We start from the raw sequence: 8,642 nt of genomic DNA, 5'->3' as shown, positions 1-8,642 counted from the left end.
TGCCACATGTCCTTTGGTTAGCAAGTCTGGAGAATGTGAATTTTCTTCCTCAATATAAAATGATAATATCAACTTAAAAAAAGCTCTGAAACTAGAAGTTTAAGTTTAAATAGACTTTAAAGATTGGGCAAAACCAGCCATTTTAGCTGAGGCTGTGCTTTATTAGTGCATAGGTTATTCTCAAACACATTCCGGTTTATGAATCTGAATTACAAACCTGCACAACTTGAGGTTGTCAGAGGCGGGGCACAACAGTAGTTGGCTGTTTAGCCTGGTTGGCAATCATGCCAATATTGAGCGGCAACGCTTTGAGGCATTGCATAACATTCATGATATGATAAACACAGTGATGTTTGTAGTAAAAAAAGAAATCTGAAATTATTATCATATTAATTACTTTATTTATATTTCATTCATATTTGTAAGGGAAATATTCTCCAGGTCAATGTCAATGATTCATTTTCATGTGTGAAAATAATAATGTCTCTTCAATATGGCATCATGGATGTTGATATCAGCAAATATAGCCTAATCTGGTATAAAAAATGAGAGCACACACATACACAAGTCTACATCCAGCACATGAGATGTAAACCCAAGAGATTACTTTTTTGCTGTGCGACAAAATCTCAGATAAACACACACGGCCATTCGGGCTCTGCATATATCTCTCGTGCAAATCTGCTGCATCATCCCTCCTCTTCAAACTGTGGCCTGCTGTCTGTATTGACACACAAGCCAATAGGCAGATGGAACTAGAGAGAAAGACACACAGTCATGGTGACAGCAGGATTTATTTAGAGTTCACCTTTGGACTAAGATAATGGTATGTGCAGATGGTGGGGGGATTTCAGAAAGTATGACAAAAGGAAATCGAGCAAAGTGTCAGTGAAATGCAGAGAATGTAGATGCACAGAGGTGAAATTTAAAAAAACGTATAAAATGAACATACAGTGAAGAACCACAACTGTTAAAGTTCTGGGACTAAAATTTCCTCATAAACCTCCACATGGCTATCTGGCATCATTATACTGCTCACCCTCAAGTCATCCTGTGGCATGGAAAGACTGATACAACACAGACAGACAGTGCTCAGAGGAGTCAAGATCATGAATGATTTACCTGAGGAGCACGGGCATAAAGCCAGGAAGAACACCTTCATTAATTTATATATTAGACGTATAGATAACCCAACAAGTAATTAATTAATAACAATGTCCTTATATTATGAAGGAATACCAACAGAGGGTTTTTTTTAGGGGAATAAAGGGTCTTTCAAACAGTTTCTCTCCCTCTCTAGTCAAAGCTAAAAAGCAAATCCTCCACAGTCAAATGCATCAAAGTCGGAGTCTCCTTCAAAGTCGAAGCTGTTGAAGTGTGGCGAGTCAACGTCTTGGCTGCAAGCGTGGAAGGAGCCTCCTGCAGGAAGCTCGGAGAAGCCCCCTGCGCCATGGGCGAGCTCTGGGGCTCTACTAGCAAGGGGCGAGGAAGGGGAGCAGGAGCTGAGGTAGCCCATAGCAGAGGAGGCCGCTGCCCCTCCCATCAGCAGGCACACTGCCCTCACCGCCCGGGCATCGCTGCTGTTGCCATGGCGAAGACAATCTGACATACGATGAGGGGGGGCCACAGAAACACTACGCAGAGGCCTCCGTGGTCCACTGGCTGTAGAAGTAATTTGAAAAAAATTTCAACAATATGCAACAATATATAATCAGGAAAAGCTGCAAAGTTGTCAGATTATCAGCTAAATTTGTTGTTTGGGTTTTTAACATTTTAACATTTTTGCTCTTTATCCAGACATTGATGCAGTCAGTAACTCCCCTGCCTTTAATCAGAGCTGTTACTTGATCCTAAAGTCTTCCAGGATTCCTGAATGTGTGTGGCATCAAGTAGCAGCAATTATCACTTCATGAGACTAGACAGTGTTAAACACCATCATCTGCCTTGTGTATTTGGTAGCTCATCAACAACTAATGAGCTACTTCCCTATAGCATCTGTATTCATTTGTTTAAAGCTCCACTAATCAATATTTTAAAATGTTAAGTCCAACTTTCTAATCAAATTGTTATTAACATCCATCTCCGCAGTTCTTCTGCCTCTTTTTGTTCATTGTTTGGGCTTTCCAGCCAGTAGTGTACACTGTCTGCTGAGCACAAAACAATAGCGAATTAAACTAAAAAGGGTATTCTTTCAGATATTTATCAAAGGAGTTGGTCTGCTAAACATAACTAAAAGGCAGGCACTTAAATTCATTAGGTGTAAACAAATATGACTGTGTATTGCATCAATGACCTGATATTGCTAGCTGTATATCCAGCTGTGTGTATGTGAGTTTGTCTTTTAGACTTTGCGCTCATCAGTCCCCACACCCAAGAAAACTCACTACACCATTCCTTTACTTCAGAAAACACAAACAAATGAAGGGGGGAAATGGTTGCATTGACAATTCATTCACCACATTTAGAAGTAAATAAGTAAAGTAAATAAAATCCAAGCTTTTGTAATTGAGAAACACATTCAAAACACAAAAATGCTGCAAGTCATAGATAAAATAAAAGTTAAATTTCTATAACAACACAAAAAACTGATGCTTTTTAGACAGCAGACTTTTACTAGTAATTATAAATACACTTCTGTCTGGTGAATGTTTTTCTCCATTTGCTATTTATATGCATTTAAAAAAAATTCTAAATGCAACCTATGTGGTTAAGACTCATTTGCTTTTTTAATTACTGTGCATTGAAGTCTCTCAGCTAACATACTATACAGCTTTCACTTGGGAGTTACTACATCTGTCAAGTAACTACAGATCACTTGATAGCAGACCTGGGTTCTGGCCTCTCTCTCTGAAGGAGCCTCCCCGTTCAGTCACTTGAGATAAAGGAGGGGTGCCTTCACTAACCCTGGGTGACCCGGGGTCTTTATCACTGGAGGAGTCGGGCAGGGGGTCTCTGTCAGTGATGCAGGGAGTGATGCTGCATTGTCTCTGAAGGGTCATGGGTGACATGACACCCTAGAATATGAGACCAACACAAGGTTATTATATCATAGAGATGGGTAACACAAAAGCAACACATATGAAAACACTCAAGGAATTCCCTTTGGATGTTTCATGTTTTTGAGATTCATGTGTTTTCAGATATTATTAGAAACATATCAAACAACAAGAAAGGAGAGGTGAGGTGTTGAGATGAAGACATGAAAACTAGGCTGAATGAAGCAACAACAGGCCCAGACTGAAGTCAAAACCACTGACTCACCTCCCTCACTTTTCTGATCAACTTCAGCCACAGACTGTGGAAGATAAAGTGAGGAGTCATTATTTGAACCAGATCCAAGTTTGTAGACGTTTACAACAACACGAGAAAGTGCAGTATTTTCCCAGTCTGAACCATCTGTAAAAACATGTCTGATAGTAACTGGGACAAAGGAGTCCTGAATTCCAGCATATGTAGGCAATTTGTCAATATGTCACAATGTGCACTTAATATCTGATAGTCAGTGGGGCAAAGGACTTCCAGTGTGTGTGTGTGTGTGTGTGTGTGTGTGTGTGTGCGAGAGGTGAGGGGTGGGCCCACCTGCAGTCATCGGGGTTGTCAGTGAGAAGCAGCAGGAACTTGTTCTGTGGCAGGATGAGGGCGAAGCAGCAGTCCCTCCTGCCCCCTGGAGGCAACTTGGGCAGGTCGAGAATTTCTCGTCCCTCTACAATCGACTCACAGTTGGTTTGTAGTGCTACCACCTGGTCAGGAGGGGACTCTGCATCGTGGCACACCAACAGGCTTCCCTCCATGGTCAGCACAAGGTACCTCTCCTTCCACTGCTTGAACATGAAGCCCCCTGCAGCAGAAACAGAAACAGAGAGAGACTGTACAGTAGCCTGTGAAGGAGGTGGAGTTTATTTTTGTTTTTGTTATCTTGTGTGGTTTATAGTAACAGACCAGTCACAGAAGAATAAAAAAAGGCTTTGTAGTTGTAGAAAATACGGACAGAGGAAGGAAAAAAACAAAACAAAAAACAAAACTATATGGCAGCATTATGATAATGCTAATATGGTGATGTTTTACAGGTCTAATGTTGACCCTGTTCACAGTTTAGCATGTAATGGTTCTAACGTGCAAATTTGCACAAACTAGGCACTAAATGTTAGACTGATGGGAATGTCAGCTTTGCAGGTATTTGTCCTGATGAAGAAAAGTCGTGAGATCACCAAAATTGTTTGGATTCATCCCTTGGGGACCATGGAACCAAATATCATTGCAGTTTATCCAGAAGTAGATATTTCAGTCTGGACAAAGTGGTGAACTGACTCTCTTTCCCTCATCTTTGAAATGACTGTCAATATAACAGGTGCCTTTAAGTGTACTAGAGAGTTTGTGATTATTTTTCACCTTTAGCTTTTGCTGTCATTTATTTCTGTTCAGCATGAAAAACAACTGCCATGTAAAAGATATTGTCTTTACTACCCTCTGTTCTATTGTTTTTAATTTCCCTCTCAGCTCTGTAGTTTCCCATTAATTGTTACACCGAAAGACCAAAAAAATATAAACATCTAAAGTGTTTATTTTCCCTCATGAGGTGCATGTTTACCCAGAAATCATTTTAATTTCAAGTAAGGGCAGTTCTAAACCTGTCGGCCTATAAAAACGTCACAATGACAAAACAATCAATTAGAAGAAAATGCAATTGAATGTAGGCTGAATTATCAAACAACTGGTGAAATGGACATCCTGTGTCCAGAGCAGCATTAAAGCACATGCAAATAGTTATAATGTTAATCTCCCTGTCCTTGCAACCAGCCATCTAGGCAAAGTCTATAAACAATAATGCACTATAAGTCAACCTTTGTAATTACCTATAGAGTTTAAACATCAAAATATGTGTATCTCTTGAAGAGAACCTTTAACCTGTAGATACCTGTTTTTGGGGACATACTGTGAGTTTTTGGGGCAGGACACACATGATGGCGTTAGATTGTAAGTGTCCCAGACAGCCGTCCATTGTGTAATAATGATAATAGATAGAGAGCACATGTTGATGGATGGGAAAGATCTGCTCTATTTCTCCATACAGAGGATTAAAGATGACAGGAGGATTTTGCAAAAGAGAGAGTGATAGATAGAGGTATAGGAGTTTAGATGTCTGTTATCATCGCATCTACATGGAAACACTGATGTGCTTACAACTTTATATATTTGACATTATAAAATATTATTGTTAAGGTATTGTACTGCTTTTAATCCACAGTTAAGAGAGAAAGAAAAGAAAAAAATTAATCAGAACTGCTGACATTAGTAGTAAACAGTATCTTCTGCCTCATTCCCCTGAGCCATCATGACGCCATTATCAAATGAAATTGAGGGAGATATAAAACAGATGTAACATAAACACAAAGACATGAAGCATTGGCTGAGTCCTGAATCCATGACTTGGCTTTGAAAATGAAGATCTCGTCATTCTGTAAAAGCACATCTGGGAGCGATTATATGACACTCTCAGATTGATATCACTCATCTTAGAGTTGGAGTGGCGATCTGAGACAGCATTCCTCCTCATTCATTGTTAAGGCCACAGCAACAAGTTCAATACACTCAATACAATAAGTCTAAATTTAAAACCTTATATTTGTCATTTTGTCAGTTCTGAGGTTCTTCAAAAAGTATAATAATTTGTTTTAATTTTGGTTCTCTGCATTGTTGTACAAACAGTTTTTTTTAATGAATTTGTTGGGGGTTTTTTGGGATCAAAACTCTCCACATGGACCAAATAATGACATTATTCCTGATGAAAAAACAACCCTGTGAAACTGCAGTCAGCCATATGTGGATAGGGAATAACGAGAGGTGAATTAATTCAAATAAAATGTGACCTTGACTTCTGATACATACATAGAACGAGCACAAACATAGAGCAAACCACTCCAGAGAAAAAAACAAAGTCTTTACATTAGGACAGAGCTGCACTGCACACGGATGAAGGAGTCAAAGCAGGCCTACCATATTTCCTGAGGAAGCCTCGGTGAACACCTGCTGTGCTCATGCCTGTGGTCATCACGGCAACAGGGACTGAAATGAGAGGCAGATCATTTGATGCTGAAAAATAGGGTAAGAGAGAGTGAGAGAGAGAGAGAGAGGGAGAGAGAGAGAGAGTAATCCCCACTATTTAGGCCTTCCTTCCTTAAACCCGTGCTGTTGTGAGTGGAATTGGAGCCGTCCCCGCTTATGGACACATAAACATCAGTGTTAGGCCCAAATAATCATAGTAGCAATTGACAGAGTCCACCAGAAAGATCCTATAATGTCCATCGAGGCCATCACCAGATGTCATGCTGGACTTTCCCATACTGCTCCTCTCTCAGGAACACGCACACACATTTAAGCCTCTATTTGCAGTCTAGCACATAACATATGGGCAATTCATAATAGCTTATCATCAAACCTGTTTCTCAGTGTATCTCGGTGCCCTTGGATGGCATTCGAACCCGGGCTTGGATCACCTCCCGCTTAGGCAGATTAAAACAGAGGGATTATTATTCTTGCACAGCTGGAAGCCTGTTGTTGCAGTGCTGGGGATAGGCCCAACCAAGATTTTAATCTGTCCAGACCTGGGATATATGCCCCCCTCCAAGCAACATCCTCTAAGATATTAACTGTTTTTCAATGTCATATATCCAACTGGGATTAAACGCAACTCATTGTATTGGCATGTGATTGCTTCTGACAGCTAAAATAGCATTATGTAACAAGAGGGATCTAGGAGAGACAGTATCACACCACAATCAAACGGATCCTATATGCACAGATAAATGGGTGAAAAGAGAAACACATGGAACTACATTTGGATAAAAAAAAGGAAACTACATTTCCATGGGGAAATTAAGTACAGTAAGTAGAATTCAACAGGAGATAACAAATAGAGTTCATAGGCAAAAGGCTGAATATACACACCTTGATATAAAATAAGCAATAATACCAGAAAACAAGGCACTTAATTTTCACCTCATGCAGGAAGGTCAGAGGTCACATTTACCTAGAAGACAGCTAAAATCTGTTCAGTGACTTGCTCAAGCACACATGCCAACACTGGGTTTAAAAGGGACTTCTTGTTGAGCAAAGCTCTGTACTAAGATGGTTCTCAAACTGCAGTCAGAGGGAATAAGCTTTAAAAGAACCTGATTAACAAAGAACCTTTTAATACATCTACAGTTCATTATGTAGAAATTATCCCTGCTCAAGAAGAAGAAGCCATTCAAATAATGTTTCATCTCGTTAGTCAATATCTATTCATGTGCAGTGTAGATACTTCTGTATGAAAATGCTTCAAATTGTGGATTTAAGGGACAAAGGCTCACTAAACAGGGGACCCTAACCTAATATGTGCTTATTTGGGGACCCCATTACAGTACCATCTTACACAGGGAGTTTTATATTATACATTGTATGTATGCACACTAAAATTGAAATACAACCTGAAGACTGATGTCATTTTTGTGCTGATTTTCAAAAAAAATAAAACACAAATACACAAACTTCTAAAACCCACAATCCTTTTAGAAAAAACACCAACAAAGAAAATAAACAAAACAGTCAAAGAAAAATTATGTGAAATGCACTGCATGACACCAGAAAGATGCCAAAACTTTGGTTTGAAGTCTATTTCTGTTTTGAGTGCAGTGTAGAAGTTTATTCCCTGGGAAAACTGGATAATGATAAACAGATATTTATTAAAAGCCAAATGTTGATGTAAACTCAGGTTCTCATCCTTACAGTGACAGACCATCTGACAGATCTGCACTATCAAGTGGATTTTTATGAACTTTATAGATGTATAAAATAAAGCAGATGTTCAAAATCAAGGAGTCTCAGACTCTAGTAAGGGTTGGACTCATTAGACACTGTGTTGCTGATGCGTTTATTGTTGCTTAACACAAATGCTGAGCTGAATGTTTCAACTAGCACTCATTGCAGGGTTCATTCTTGTTGCACTGGCCCCTCTTGAACTCACCCCAGAGTGACCAGGAGGATACAGATGTGAAGTAATATTCTCTGGTGTTCTATCCCGGTTTAGCCCAGTGCTTATGTTTTAGCTCTGATTGATTTCTGATTTGGTTTTGGCTTTTGATTTCCACCAGCTCTGGAAAAAAAGGGCTTTTATATCACATAGTTGTTACACTAAAAATTTAACACTGAGCTGTTTTCTGGACATAAAAGTTATAAGAAGACATTTGAGAGTGCATATACTGCACCTGAGGACAATTAGACTCTAAATGGTGGTTAAAGAAGTCTGAATATATGTATATTTTCATGATCCAATAATAGTACATTAGACTACATTAAAAATACTAGTATGGACAAGAGAAACAACCGCAGCGACTAATAACTCTCTCAGTGTAAATATGTATATATATATATGTATCTGACTATTGCATTTTTACATTTATACACACATTTATATGCATTACCTATGTTACTTATTATCTATTTTCATGTATAACTCATGTATAACTTGATATCACTCCCTAAATTTGCTGTATATCTGTAAATTTATATAGTTTCTTAGTATTTGATCTCATGTCATCTTATTTGATTTCATTTATTTATTTATTCATTTTATTTATTTATTTTTTCTTCAATTTTATTCTTAT

This window comes from Morone saxatilis, unplaced genomic scaffold (genome assembly GCF_004916995.1).
Source record: "Morone saxatilis isolate NCDOM2014 unplaced genomic scaffold, NCSU_SB_2.0 Contig8, whole genome shotgun sequence".
Classification (NCBI taxonomy): domain Eukaryota; kingdom Metazoa; phylum Chordata; class Actinopteri; family Moronidae; genus Morone; species Morone saxatilis.
Note: the sequence above shows the minus strand (reverse complement) of the source record.